Source organism: Molothrus ater, chromosome 5 (assembly GCF_012460135.2).
Source record: "Molothrus ater isolate BHLD 08-10-18 breed brown headed cowbird chromosome 5, BPBGC_Mater_1.1, whole genome shotgun sequence".
NCBI lineage: Eukaryota > Metazoa > Chordata > Aves > Passeriformes > Icteridae > Molothrus > Molothrus ater.
The window spans coordinates 20470865-20485823 of record NC_050482.2 but is presented as its reverse complement, the minus strand read 5'-3'; the positions used below and the strand labels follow the sequence as shown (position 1 = coordinate 20485823).

At 44.9% G+C, this 14959-nt stretch overlaps 1 protein-coding gene across 4 annotated transcripts in view; it reads left to right on the top strand.

Moving 5' to 3' along the window:
- The first annotated feature begins 8499 nt into the window (after positions 1-8499).
- PLXNB2 (plexin B2) overlaps positions 8500-14959 on the top strand; it is a 251670-nt gene continuing 245210 nt past the window's right edge. For 3 of the 4 annotated variants that reach the window (XM_036400707.2, XM_036400706.2, XM_036400704.2), the window contains exon 1: positions 8772-8952. The gene's annotated coding sequence lies outside the window, so the exon portion shown is untranslated. Of the gene's footprint in view, positions 8551-8771; positions 8953-14959 lie in introns of those variants that run through there. The other variant, XM_036400705.2, reaches the window with a different exon arrangement.

Below are 14959 nucleotides of genomic sequence, written 5' to 3'. Positions count from 1 at the left end.
CAATAAGCAAACCCATCAACTGACAGGATCCGCACTCCCCTCTTCTCCATTTCAGTGCACCATTTTCCCAAGGCCCTTTTAGCTCAGAATTCCAAGTTTCATATAATAGCAGTACAGCTTGCAGAGCAACTGAGGCAATCTTTTCACTGTATTCACCACTGGCAAGGGCTCAGCTGAATGATCAGGGCCATTGTTAAGAACTGCATTTCAGAGATGAAGCTGCCCAGTTACACAAGCCCAGGAAATAATCAGAGAACTAGAAAATTCAGAAAATACATGAAAAGTTTGAATGAATGGTAGAGGAGAAGTGTAAAGAATGAAGGCTTAGAGAAGGCATAATCACAGTTTTCAAATACATAAAGGATTTTTGTGAAGAGACAAGAACAACCTACCTGCTTTAACATCCTTGTTAACCTAAGGGGAAAGTGTTTCATCTGCAGTAAGGAAGATTCAGATGGGATATTAGGATTACAATAACAGTTAAGAGATAGACAGATGGCCTGCAAATGCTCAGACCTCCATCAATGGAGATTTTTAGGAGAACATAGAACATAGAATCATAGAATTATGGAATACTTGGGGTTGGAAGGCACCTTGTAAAACTTATCTAGTCTAACTCCCTTTAAAGAGCAGGGACATGTACAACTAGATCAGGTTGCTGAGAACCCTGTCCAGCCTGATTTTGAGTATTTCCAGTGATGGGGGATTGACTACCTCTCTGGGTAGCATGTACCAGCCTATCACCACCCTGACTGTAAGAAATTCCCTTTTATCTACTCTAAACCAACCCTCTTTTAGTTTAAAATCCTTATCTCTTGTCCTACAGTAACAAGCCCAGTTAAAATGTTTCTCCCCATCTTTTTTACAGGCCTCCTTCAGGTACTGAAAGGCTGCAATAAGGTCACCCTGGAGCACTATCTTCTCCAGGCTGAACAGCCCCAACTCTCTCAGCCTTTCCTAGTGGGAAAGGGGCTCCCAGCCCTCTGATCAATGCCATGCTCCTCCTCTGGGCAAAAGTTAAAATTTACCTGTAGGTGTATATGATACTGCTCCAAGTCAGGGCTATGTTTTAAATACCTCAGAGGTCCTTTCCAGCTGCCTGGGTCTGTGAACCTCCACCTGTGAGGTCAACACAGTAGACACGGTCCCAGGAGAAAAACCACAATTTGCAGAGGGCCTTCTGCATCCAGTGGCAACTCTTTGTGTGACAAGTCTTGGGAGGAGGCACCACTCTGGATGAGGAGCTTTCTTGAGGGAAAGAAGCATTCAGAACTATCAAAAAGGTGACCAAAATCCTGATTTGACTGTGTCACTGTGTAGGACAGTTCCTTGGTTGATGTGATGTGACTGAATTTGCTTTGTGATCTGCCTTCTCAGAGAAGCAGAGTTTATGCAAGAATTACTAGAATGAAATATAGCTGCAGCCTCAACTATTAATCACTTTGGAAGTGAAACCCCAGGCTTTCTTGCACTGCATACAGGAAAGGAGTACAAGCACAGACTTGATGCATATATATGTATATATATACACACACACATAAAACAGATCCATTGGAAAACAGAGCATCTGTGTTTTGTATTTGCAGAAACCTATACAAACCCTCACAATTCACTTCAGATTGCATGAGTTCCAGTTATGTGATGTGCCTGTGATAAACACGGGGTTTATTACATCCTGAGTTATTGTCCACAAGAAAATAACTTAATCTTCTAATAAATTAAAACATGAAAAAAAAAAACAGGCATTTTTAAGACTGATGAAAAGAGGACATTGAGATTTTGCAATATCCTGATGAACTAGAGCTGTTTACTGCAGACAAAAGACAGCAAGTGCACTTTGGCTAGTTCTTCTTTGCATCTCTCTGAGGACAAACACCACTTTATTCTGGCCTGAGTCCAAGTGAACCAACCGTTTTCATCAAGAACATTTTTAGATACTCTGACAGAGTGGCAAAGGCACTCCAAATGTGATTAATGGCAATGGGAGATCACACCAAAGGTTAATGCTTTTTCAGCTGTTGGCTACTGTTCTCAAACCAGAGATTTGAATGCATACTGGCCACCTATTTCACCTACTCATGCAGGGCAGTTTTCATATGGCAGATGAAGATTGCACTGGAGTTCTAGTAGGCAAATGTTACTGAGATGTGCAGGATAATGGAAAGTTTATTAGTCCATCTTCGTGCTGCTATCTAACCAAAATCCATCGAGTTGGATATCCCAGGCCTCAGCAAACCTCATGATTTATGTATGCCAAAAGCTGCTTTCAAATACATTCATCCTTTTACCATCTCCCATGAGCATCAAAACATCCAGTATGTCTAGCAGGATGCCATGTATTTATTTTCCATGTTGCTCACAAGGAAAAGCTGCTTTAGCAAACCTCCATGGGGTGGCAAGCAGTGTTAAGGAACAGAAGTTTCCCGTTCATTACCCCATTCCATCTCCTCCCTTTGGCAGAAGCAGGTAAGATGTGATTTTTCTACCAATTTCATTGACATGAAAATAACCACTCCTAGAATCCAGGCTAATGAGCTAGAAATGTACAAGAACAAAAAAATTGCTCAACACCTTTAAGTGTGGACACTGAAATGCTGCTATTTGACATGCTGAGCTACAACAATGGCACATGATTTATTGATTAGTTGCCATTACATGAGGGAAGCTCGACTAGTCATTTAAAATACACATATTATCTTGGAAATCTTCCTTTGAATAAAAAGGTAAAATACAGCTTCTGTCATAGTAGTCAATAGTTTAATTTTCCTTCTTAACTGGAGTGTCATTTGATGAATTCTGAAAGGTCTAAATGTTTTAAAATTACAAATGCTTCTTTAATGCTGTTGTACCATCTTAAACTTCGATTATTTAAGCTGCATTCTAAACTACTATAGATCAGACACACTTCAGTAGTATAAACATAAATTTTCTGCAATATATATTTGGAAAATACTAATCACACAGTATTTGAGGTTACTGATGTAAAAAGATGCATTATTTCCAGCAGAGAAGAGGTAAATCTGATTTTCCACTTTTGAACAGAATGCTGTAATCATGAACTCTTATTTGTAATTGTCTTCCCACAGCCTACATCTCCATAATAAAATGAGCTCAAATATTAGTAGATAATTATTTTTTTTTATAAAAATCATGGTATTTTTTTTCTACAACATAAATATATTTATAGAAGCATGCATGGCAGCTAGCTGATCCCAACTCTTCAACCAGTTGAAGAATGACCAGTACCACCAGGTATAAGTATATTGGCTGTGGTTAAAATGAATGGCAGAGCAATGGTTTCAGTGTTTTGCTTGGCAGCTGCCTTAATCAAAGTTGGACATGCTGGTTTGTCTGGTTTATATATATACAGATGTGTGTGTATGGGTGTTTGTGAAGGGCTTATTTAAACAACAAAAGAAGAAGGGAAGAAAGGGCAGAGCCAAATATTTTTTGTCAATATTTTATATAAATTTTCACTTCACCTACATTTTGAAACACCACTAAACTTCCTGATGAAAATTTCTAGAAATTTCATTCTTATTTTTTTTTAAATTAAATTTCTCAAAAATTCAAGATAGCTTTAAAAAATGCAAGCACTGCCTATATGAACCTCTTCATTAACCAAGGATCTCTTAACCCGGCTCACACACAGCCAGGTGCAACCAGGGCAGTGTCAGAACATCAAGTCTTGACTGCGAGGGCTGCTACTTTTAATAGTTATGCATATGCATATAGCTATTGCACACATCCATATAAGGCTTTCTCTGGATTCCACATGGAAATTGTATACAGTGCCTGCTGCTTTTTTATCTCAGACCTTTCTTCAGCAATTTATATCTGTAAAAAGTATATGTAAAACTAAACAAAAGAAAAAATTTGACTGGGTAGCATTTTGCACAAGGGTAAACAAATGTATCAAGAGAAGGTTGGTTAGGAAATACCAAAACCCACTTGCTCTGGGTGGATCAAAGATTTTCTAGCATCAAAGGAAAAAAAAATGAAGGGAATTGCACAGTTAACCTTAGATTATTTCATCCCTAAACATTTTTTTTCTGGATTGTTGGAAAATGGACACTGAGAAATACATCAAGTAAAGAACAACCCCAGATGTTTACAAATTGATCTGCCATGTGAGCTTGGTGCAAAGGGCATGAAAATCAGGATGTGCACAGTGACATTTCACAAATCTAATAATAACACCTTAGATTTATCTGGCATTTTTATACAGAAAGAGTAGATCCCAGAGTGATTTATGGACTGTAAAAATATAAATATGTATATTTGGGTCATTTCAGTCACTAGCAGAAGATGATGCAGTACCCTATCCAAAGCAGAGATAACACATGGAGAGTGAAAAATCCTTATAGATGCTTTGTTTATATCTTTGCTGTGAGACTAAACCTATTCAGGTAGTATCCTACTCTTGTGCTTTTTGCTTTCCCATTATTGATAAAAATTTCTTATAAAGGATGGTGGCGGCAGGAGTCCTAGGGCAGACTGAATCTCAGTGGTTGCTCAGTACAGCTGATGAATTGCTGCTTAATGAAAAAATTTTTTTTCCCTTTCTTCCCCCTCCCCACCCTTCAGAAGAGAATTGAGACATGGGACATCCCCAAGCAGGATGCAAAGAGGTTGATCAGACATGTGGGCATGCAGACAATCAAAGCCGTCTGCACACAGAAAGTGCAATTTTCAAAACTATATAAAGGATTTGGTGTTCTTTTTTAGCTGTTTGGGTTGCTCCCAGGTTATCTCCATGGCCACGGGGCAACAACCTTCCTTCCTAAAGACTGATAATCAATCATCTGACTGTTTATCTGCCCATCAGCCCCTCATAAAAATGTCAGAACACATTGGCTAGTCGCAAACAAATGAATAAAAGAGGTAGAAACCTCAAAGATAATTAAGTTCCTAGGGATTTGTGAGCATCAGCGACCAGAGGCTCAAATGAGCGCTCCAGCAGAGAGAGATGCGGGCGGAGCTGGGCTGTAAGGGCTGCGCCTGGCAGCGCGCGGCGCTCCGGGCCCGCGGCAGCGCCCGCCCCGCTCATCCAGGAGCGAGGTCACATCGGCCACCTCACAGGAACGGGAGGCGAGCCGACCGCAGGGAGTGAGTCAGAGCCGAAACCACAGGAAACCTGGCTTCATTAGGTCTGTTGATCATGGAGCAAGGTGGTTTTAATAACAACAGCTGAAAATTCGGCTCTTTTCTACAGGCCTCGAAGGTCTCAGCAGTAGGAACGATACCCTGTATGGTTGCATCTTGGACAAAATTCAGAACCGACAGCACTGGGAAGAGAAGCAGGCAGGGAAGAGGCACAGGTGTCACCTTCGGTGTAAAAGAAAATAACATGCAGAAAAAAAATAACAGACGGAGAAAAAAAAATCAGGAGGATACACATAACAACAAATGGGTGATAACAAAGAAAGGAGAGACAGACAGAATGTAAAGGAAGGAAATAAAGAGGAAATTGAAATCTCGACTAGAGTTCTGTTCAAACACAGCTGTGTCGTCTGTGTCCTGATGCTGGAGAGGGAGGGAACAAAGCTTTCTGCCCCGAGCCACACCCTGTGCATGTGCGTGACTGCCCTGAAGATCCCCAGGAGTCTGGGAAGCTGTTAATCATTAAGTCCTTTACTTGTTGCTCTTCTCTAAGCATCTCTGCATTTAGGATATGATGTGACATCTTTTCTTCTTTGTTTTGTTTGGTGGATGATGCTAAGGGAGGGAATTTCTCCTTTAGTCACAAATAGCAGGTTTTGATGTGCAGTTGTTTACTGGGTTCACTGGAGGATATCTCCCTGTATCACTTCTCCATGAGTCAGAAGGATGGTGTGCTGGTTCCAAGACAAGGAAGTGCAGAAGACTATCTTGTGAATACTTTTCACCTTTGCAAGTGGGCCAAGTGCCAAATTCAGCATGGAATTCGGTAACCAGAGTGCTGTGGTGCACATTTGTGTCCCAGCTGGCAGAAGCATGGGCCAATATGCCACACTGCTGCTTTAGCACATCCAAATGTGCCTGGCAGAACAGCAGTTTATGGAGGGTTAGCAGGAAGACAGCTATCCGGGGGTGGGATGCTGTGTGGCCACCTCAAGATCCAGATCAGCTTCATAACCCCGGTCACACTTAGCAAGGTCAGGTGCACAGCAAGGGATTGTTATGGACTGGATGAGGATTCAGCACAGCTTCACTTCAGCAGCTCTTCTGTTGAATTAAATAAACTGTTGCCATTGGTCTGGCTCTGTATATGTTCACAGGCAGGCTTCCAGGCTTCTAAAAAAAAAAACAAACAAATTCTCATGAGGCCAGAGCCACAGGAGCTGAACAGGAGCTGGAAGAAACTCTATCAGCCAAAGGAAGCTATGTTGTGAGCTGAGAGGGGGGTAAGGCTTAGATTTAACCTGAGTACAGCCACCTTGAGACAGCAAAAGAGTAGCAAGTACAGTCCTGGTCAGTGATCATCAGATGGAGCAGATGTGGGCTTTTCCCCAGAGTAGAGAGAGCAGATCATAATGTTTGGAGCAGGCAGGGTAGGGGGATGAGTGACAGAGACCCCAGCAGAAAGCCCTGGGGCAGAGTATGATGGAAGGCAGAGATTCACAGCCCAGGGCACAAAGAGAGCTGCCAGGCTGGTAATTCCAGGGCATTCTGCCAAAATTTAGGGTACAACCTGGCCAGAAGCCCAGATGTTGAGAAAGCAGCCTGGAAAGTCAGGTGTTACCAAGCCCATTAGCAGCCTGTGAGTTTCTCCTTACTGGATTCCTCACAAGGATTGCAGGACGTGACTAACTCAGTTTTCCTAGGGAAGTCCCATCTCTCTCTTCAGATTCCCTTTCTCCTTTCCAGTAAGTGGAGAGGTACAGAGGGGGAATCCAGACCTTCTGAAACACTAGAGTTATGCCAGAGCTGTTCTTTCTTATCTTGCAGTGACTAAGCCCAGTCAGGTGAAGGGCAGGAAGGAAGCCAATAAACAAGGACAAGGGCCTTCTGGTGGTTAGCACAATAACTGGGCTAGGCTGGCAAAATTCGGCCAGCACAGTCTGCCTCCCCGGGGCAATCCCAAAGGGAAAACCCCACAAAACTCTATATTATGTTTTACCCACCATTAATTCTGCAGTGGCACTTTGCACAGACAGAGTCTGAAAGCCACTTTTAACATCTCTTCCAAAAGTATAACTTTATTCTTGCCCAGGTTTTCGGGCTGATTTTTATTTATTTTTGATTTGTTGCTGTTTTGAGATGCAAAGGTAACTTTTCAGCAGCTTCCTGTTTGGGAAGCATGGCCTTTAGACCAGCTGTCTCCTGGTGTTTTAGTAGGGAGCACAACACACACAGCATTTAATGAAGCTGCACTCAAAGTGCCGAGAGCAGTTAATTAATTACTCCTTGAAACATTGCCTGTCCACATTTCACTGATGGAAAGTTACAAAGTATAAACATCCTGACCAAAGCTTACCTGAGCCATTATCCTAAAACATCCCTCCTTTAAATAGATTATCCCTACATTAGCTATAGTTGAGACAAACGTAACATCTGAACGTGGAGATGACGATGCTATAGCACAGCGACGCTGTGTTCACAACAGGTGGGAGGTGAGCTCTGCAATAACTCCGTTGATCTGTTTACAGGGAAGGCATGAAAAATTTGCACACAGGCTTTTTAGTAGAGTACTTAAACAGAGAGACAACCTGCAGAAATTGTGATTGCAGAGGATTTATCTAAGAGGGGAAAACCCTAGAGTACTTCAAGTTCAGTAAAAGTGATGCCAGTGACATATTCCGGGCCCCTCATCGACGAGGGTGTTCAAGAAGGGAGGAAACGTCTGGGTGCTCAGAGACTCTGCTCAGGAGGTAAGGGGTGGGAATTGCAATGTTCCTTCATGTTCAGGAGCGTCCTCAGAACACCGCCGGGATACGACAGGTACCCCAAGGCCGTCAGGTACCGACCAGACCCTTTCCCAGCGGTGCCGCCGCCCCGCTGCAGAGCGCGGCGGAGGCCAAGCGCCGACCCCGGCCGCGGGCAGAGGCGGCCCGGAGGCAGCTCCCGGCAGCCCCGCTGCTCCCCGCTCTTCACCCCAGGGGCCCACGGGCGGCTGGGGTTCGGTGCCCCCGCGCTGGAGCTGCAGCCTCCGGCCCGGCCCCGTTCCCCCGGCGGGGCTCGGAGCGCCCCCGCTCTCCGGGAGCTCTCGGCCCCGCGGGCGGCCCCGCTTCGCCGGGCTGGCCTCTGCCTGGCTGGCAGGCAAAACACAGCTCTTTGCCTGGCTGGCGGGCAAAACAAAGCGGAGACAGGGAAAGGAAAACGGGGAGAAAGTACGGCTCCCGCCGCCTCCCAGCCTTCTGCCTGGATCTCCCTGCATGAGACAGCGCTGCAAGCGGCTCCTGACCGGGGGCAGGGGGTGGAGAGAGGAGGAGGACGGACAGAGGGAGGGAGGGAGAAAGGGAGGGAGGGAAGGAGGGACGAACGGGAGCCTCTCTCCTTCCCTGGGCTGTTTTTTTTCAGTTTCCTGTCTCGCATTGTGCTCACAGCGGATATGTGCTGCGCCTACAGGTGTGTCCCCTCCTCGCAGCTTTTCCCCGGCTCCCAAGCGTAGGCTCTGGCTGTCGGGGGGCGGCGGCGGATCGTGACCGCCATGTGATGATTATTTCTCTTGGGGCGCTTTCTCTCTCCTCTCGCTCTCTGCCTCCCCCTCCCTCGCTCCCCGCCGCTCCCGTCCTTCCTCTCGGAGGTGGTCGCAGCCGCTGCCGCCTTCGCGCTGACTCCGGCTGCGGTGGCGGCGGCGGCGGCGGCGGGGCCCGCCGGGAGCATGGGCGGCCGCCGGGGGCTGCCGTAGCGCCTCTGTCCAGCCCACCGCCACCCACCCCGGGCTGCCGGGGCCGCCGCTCCCGCTCGGGCAACTCGGACGGTCCGTGCCCGCGGGCTCCCTCCCGGCGGCGCCTGCACCTGTTGAAGGTAACGCAGCCCCAGCGCTGCCGCCGCGGGATGGGCGCGGAGGGGAGGGGGGAAGGCGGATTCCTCGGCGACTTCCCCCTGTCTCCCCCAGCTCGGGAGCTGCTGAGTTGTGGCTAGAGCAGCTTCTCTCCTCCTCGGCTGCGGGGCCGGGGCCGGGGGTAAGCGGCGAGGGCCGGGGCGGATGGGGCTTTCTGCCGCGCTGCCCGTGACCAGATGGTTTTGGTTAAGGGGCTCCCGGGTGGCGGCTCTGGACTCGGAGCGCCTTTCTCAGCCGCCGTGCGGGGCGGGGAGGTGGGGGAGGCGCGGGGAATGGGCTCCTCCCGAGCGGCGGCCGGGGTGCGCCGGTGTCCGGCGAGCTCTCTCCGCCCCGCTCGATGCAGGCTGGCCGCTCTTCCCGGGAGTTTCGCAACCCCGAAGCGGCCGGGGTCAGCAGCCCCGGTGTCGCGGCTGGCACTGGCCCGGCGCCCATCCCGCGCCCCGCCTGCGCACCGCCGACTCGGGAACTCGTTTGGGATTTTCCTGCAAACGCGTTTTGTCTCTTTGGCAGAGGCAGCTCTAAACTTTCTTTCCTAACTGTTAATTAGATACACTGTACTTTGCTCATGTTCCGTGGAGGCGAATGGGAGTGCGAGTCTGGAAAGGCTTGTGACTCAAAGCATAGTTATTCGGGAGGTGCAGAACATCTTTGCGTGCCGCGTTCAGATGGGCTGTACCTGTAATTTGTGACTTTGCCTTCTCCGAGACTTCGTCGGTTTGGTGACATCGGGAGGCAGAAGGGATCTTTAACACTTAGGTTCTTTTCGAGGTTAATCAGACACTGGGTTGAATATACAAAGGAGGAAGTGTAAGTTCATCGCCCCTCTGAAATCTGATGAAAAGTAACATTGCTTTTGTCCACGAGTTACAGCACTATGGTCCTGTCCTTATTGCTGAGCTTGTCATCAAATGATAACTTGCACATGAGAGAACTTATGCTTTTGTAACGAAGGCTGTTACCTTGAATGTGATGATGAGCTTATTGAACACCAGAGGGAACTCTGAACAGGTAATTCATTCAAGGGAGATATATGCTTATTTTACTGTTTATGTTCTCATTACAATGGAATCTAAGAGGAAGCAAAGGTTGGTAAGTAATAGGCTGCTGGTTTGTACCTAGGATTGACTTCAGTTTTCTTAACAGTTTTTTTCAGAAGACATAAATTCTAAGTTTGGGCTGAAAATTTTTTCTTTTTCTTTCTTCCCCCTCCCCAAAGCTTGAAGTGTGCAACTGGTCTTGCAACAGCTATATACCATGCTATAGGCAAATCAGCTGGGAGACCTGTTCACTATTTGCTAGGGAGTGAGATTATAAATGCATGTTGGGCTGATGCTTAATGCCCTGCCTGCCTGTCAGGTTGTGAGACAGATCCAGCACACCTGGGTACGGGGGCTGCTGCCTGCAATTGATATGCCAGAATAGAACATGCTTCCAGCCAAAACAAAAGGGAGGAAGGAAGGAAGTCTACTTCCAAGCCTAGCATGGCTTGTCCTCCTTACCTAGAACACTTGTGGATCTAAAACCTAGTCTGATTGCTTGTGAAGTAGAAAAAAGTCTTTCTTAAAAATATATGACTTAAACAAATACAGAAACTAAATGGTGTCAGTGTTTGGGAAAGGAGTTTGAATGGTGGCTTCTGGTACCAAAAGCTGTTTAAATCACCTGAGATTATTGTAAGAAGCTAGGGTCAACCCATCAAAATGTGATATTGTATTTTGTAGTAACATGAACCCCCAAAATGTGCAACTGAAGCTTTGGATGCTTGTGATAGTCTGTTACAACAGTGTTGATAACTAGGCTTCTTTGATACTCCTGGATTGTCAACGATGGGAGGGATAGTACAATAAATACACTTGTGAGTCTGACTTTTGCTCCAGAAGCTGATGCATTCAGCTGTTCATCCTGTCCCCTTGCCAGAGATTACCATTCAGGGTTATTTTCTATTGATCTTTGAATCTGCCAGAGTTTACAGATAGGCATATGAATGTAAACTGTATTTCATGGCTGTTCATATTAGTGTTGTGAAGTCTGATAGCATGAGTCTCCTGTATATCTCTCTGTTGTGACAGAGGGACAAAGCAAACAGTTGGGGTTGGCTGAATTGAGCTGCATTTGTGACCCACAGTCCATAAGTATCTAAATTCTTCTGAAATGGCAGGTGTGAGTCCAGTGAACTACCTTGTACCAGAACTTGGTGGGCAGAGGTGGTGGGGAGGCAGGAGGAGAGGCTGTGTGACCTTCTGCATAGGTTGGTCAGCAGCACACAAGGGTCTGGGTTTCAGAAGGATGCAGTCGATGGTGCACCTGATCAGCCCTCTCTTCTCTCCTCCTTCATCCATTCTAGCAATCTGAAAGTGATCCAAGTTTTTTTGTTCTTTCATCTAAGCCTTTCTTTGTTCATCTGACTTGAGGACTTGTTATGTAAAATATTCTCACTAAGGGCACAGCACTACTCTGCCTGAATTTTCTACAGATGATATTGGAAGTTGGATAAAGGCTTTGTATAGCTTTATAAAACTGGGAGTTGTTTGCCTTGCATGCAGAAGATCACTAAGGACAAATTACATTTTGAAGGGAGACCTCTTCATGAATGCCTATTAAGAACAAAAAAGTCACACTTTATTGTTGCAAATGGGTTTGGATTCTGGCTCAGTTTTGAGAAAAAGATTTGCACATTATTTATTTATTTTTATGAAGATTAAATACTAAGCATTTCTATTTCTGTAATGGCTAGAATTTGGAAATTTTCATATATTTTTAAATTATTTAATGTATGAAGCACTGAATGAAGATGTTTGTTACACTGGTGTCACATTCAGAATATTGAATTACAATTGTAAAATTAAGGTAACAAGCCTAAATTGGGGTTTGCAAGTTTAAGCTCTTGCCAGCAAGCAGTTAATGGCAACATTAACTGCTAGAAAAGTAATTGCTACCGTTCTTTTACTGTCATTTTGTTCTCACTCCCCTCCAGTCAGCCTGTTCCACAGAGATATCATGAATATTCACCGAAATAGCTTGGCATTGTCACTTATGCAATTTCTCATCAGATCCAATGTGTTGATGAGCTAATGTGCACTTGATTAAATGTACTTGATTTATGCAAACAAAAACTCTAGGTCCTTCTTGAAGTAAAGTTAGCACCTGCACAGCTATTAGTGAGATGAGAGTCTAAATAATTATGATGAAATTAAGTAAACAAACAACCTCGATGTGGTATTCCTCCTACTCCTTCACTTTTACCTTTTTGTTCAACTCAGTAGTGGATATTTATTTTGGCTTTTCTTGCAGGTTTTCTTATGCACCATAGGAAATTGTAAAGCTCAGCTTATAGTGGAGGGTCTATTTAAATGGCTTCTACTAGAGAAAGAAACCCCAAACAATCAAGAAAAAGAGTATTATTAGCTGTAATAAGGCCAGGGGTAACTAGGATTAGTGGAGTATTACTTAAAGAGTTTTGTTTAAGTATGAGTCTAACTTGGATTTGACATTGGTCAGTTAATCCTTGTTGAAAATAAAATAAAATCATTTCGCCTAAGTGATTGAGGGGGTGTCTTGTAACAAAAACCACTATTTGGAAAGTAAGTGGTTTAGCCTCTTACTTTTTAATTGATCAAACACATTTAGAACTAAGGAGTTGAAAACAGACATTTTATTTAACCATCAGTGGTTAATGGTACAAAAAGCTGTCTGTCTATAAAACTGATCAAATCTGGCTACAAAAAGAGGCCTGGAGTCCTTGTCCTCTGCTGCTCTGGAGGCAGCAGAGGATGGATGGAGGAGGGAGAGGACACATGTTTGCCCAACCCTGGTGCAACCAGACAGACTGGAAAGCTGTTCAGGGGATCTTGTGGACCTGGGGCTTACTTTCTTTAGGCAGATAGTAATTTAGTTATCTGTTAAAATCAAGTATTTCTGTTTCTGTCTCTGCAGTTGTATCTCTGGAAATATATAACTTTTGGAACTCTCTGAGTTTCCATCTCAGGTAGTTGAGGGAAGACTTCTCGTTGTAATGTCTAAAAGTATCTGTGCTTAATAAATGTTACTAGTAATTATTAAAAAAGTCTCAGCCTCAATGTGATGGTCAGCCCCTGCCCCGCTGCTCAGCTTTACACCACCATAATGCAGGACCGAGTTTGCCCTCAGGAATGTGTCAGCAGAGCTGTGGTCACCAGCCACGTGCTTGTAGGGACACTTGGTTTCTCTTTGGAATTCAGCTTCTGGGAGCTGGCGCCAGCACGGATTGATGATTAGCACCATGCTGAGTTCCCCAGGCTTGTCAGCCTTCATGCTCAGGGGGACAGAGTCCACCTGGCACGTTCTGAAACACTTCTGACCTTGCTCCACCTTTATAGTTAGCTTCCGAGTTTCTGCCTTTGTAGTTTCAATTTTGACATGCCCCTGGTCAAAAAGCTTTGCAATGCTGCAAACATGTGAATTTAGTAGTTGATTTATTCAATCAAAGTGTGTTCTCAAGAAGTTAGTTATCCAACTAAAACCTTATTCCTGGTGTTTCACTTGTTTTCTTATTAACTGGCATCACTAGTTTAAGGCCACAAGTAAAAAGTGAAGGCAGTCAGTCTTCCTGACTTACCTCTGGGCCCAGCAAGATCATGACACAGATCCTCCTAAGAGCTATGTGAAAGCATATGGAAAAGAAGGGAGGTGGTTTATGACAGGCAAAATGGGCAACGTCAACATGGGCAAACCATACTTGACAAATTTGATAGCATTCTATGACCCGGGTTACAGTGTTGGTGGATAAAGGAAGAGCAACCAATATCACCTGCCTGGACTTATGCAAAGTTTGACATCGTCCCACATGGTATAGTCGTCTAAACTGGAGAGACATGGATTTGATAGATGGGCCACTCAGTGGATAAGGAATTGGCTGGATGGTTGCACTCAAAGAGTTGCAGTGAATGGCATGATGTCCAAGTGGACACCAGTGGTGTTCCTCAGGGATCAGTTGGAGCAGTCCAGAGGAGGGCCATGAAGATGATGAGAAGGATGAAGCACCTCTCCTATGAAGACAGGCTGAGAAGGTTAGGGGTGTTCTGCCCGGAAAAGAGAAGGCTTTGGAGTGATCTAACTGCCTTTCCAGTACCTGAAGGGAACTAACAGGAAAGATAGGGCAAGACTATTTACAAAAGCATGTAGTGACAGGGCAAGGAGGGATGGGCTCAAATTGAAAGAGAGTAGCTTAGATTAGCTATTAGGAAAAAATCTGTAGTGTGAAGGTGGTGAGGCACTGGAACAGGTTGTGCAGGGAAGCTGTGAGTGAATGCCTCATCCCTGGACATGTTCAAGGCGAGGTTGGATGGGGTTTTGAGCAGTCTAGTCTAGTGGAAGGTATCCAGGGGTGCTGGAATGAGATGATCTTTGAGGTCCCTTCCAACCCAAACCTTTCTGTGATTCTATGATTTACGTAATTTGCAGTGAATGGCTTTGGTATTACTTGACAATCACAGTTATCTTTGTGTTGCAGATGTCATTCTTTCTGCCTTCTCAATCCTACAATAATCCAGGAAGCTGTAGAAAAATTTTGCCACTAAAATATCCTAATTCTGTGGTGGACCTTCAAGCAGACCCATAAGAACCACTCTTCCAGATTAGGTGCATGAAAACTGCCTGTGAACAGCATGATTTTAAATAAAAATCCAGGAGATGTTTAGCACTTAAACTGAATTGTTCCAGAACTTACTTTTTTATAACAAGGTATATTCATGCTAATTGCTGAACAGACCTGACTAGCATATTTGTAGCTAAACTGGATTAGGTCTGCATGTTGACTTGGATTGAAGGACACTCTCATAAACCTGACACTAATCTTGCTGTATCTAGAGGAATTATTAATGTGATAGCTCTGTGTCTTAGAGAAGGAATGCAGAAAGCTTAATGTTCTGTCTATACTTACTGACTGTGTTTTAAATATGTAAAAATTTGAGGAGTGAACTCCTCACATCTTTT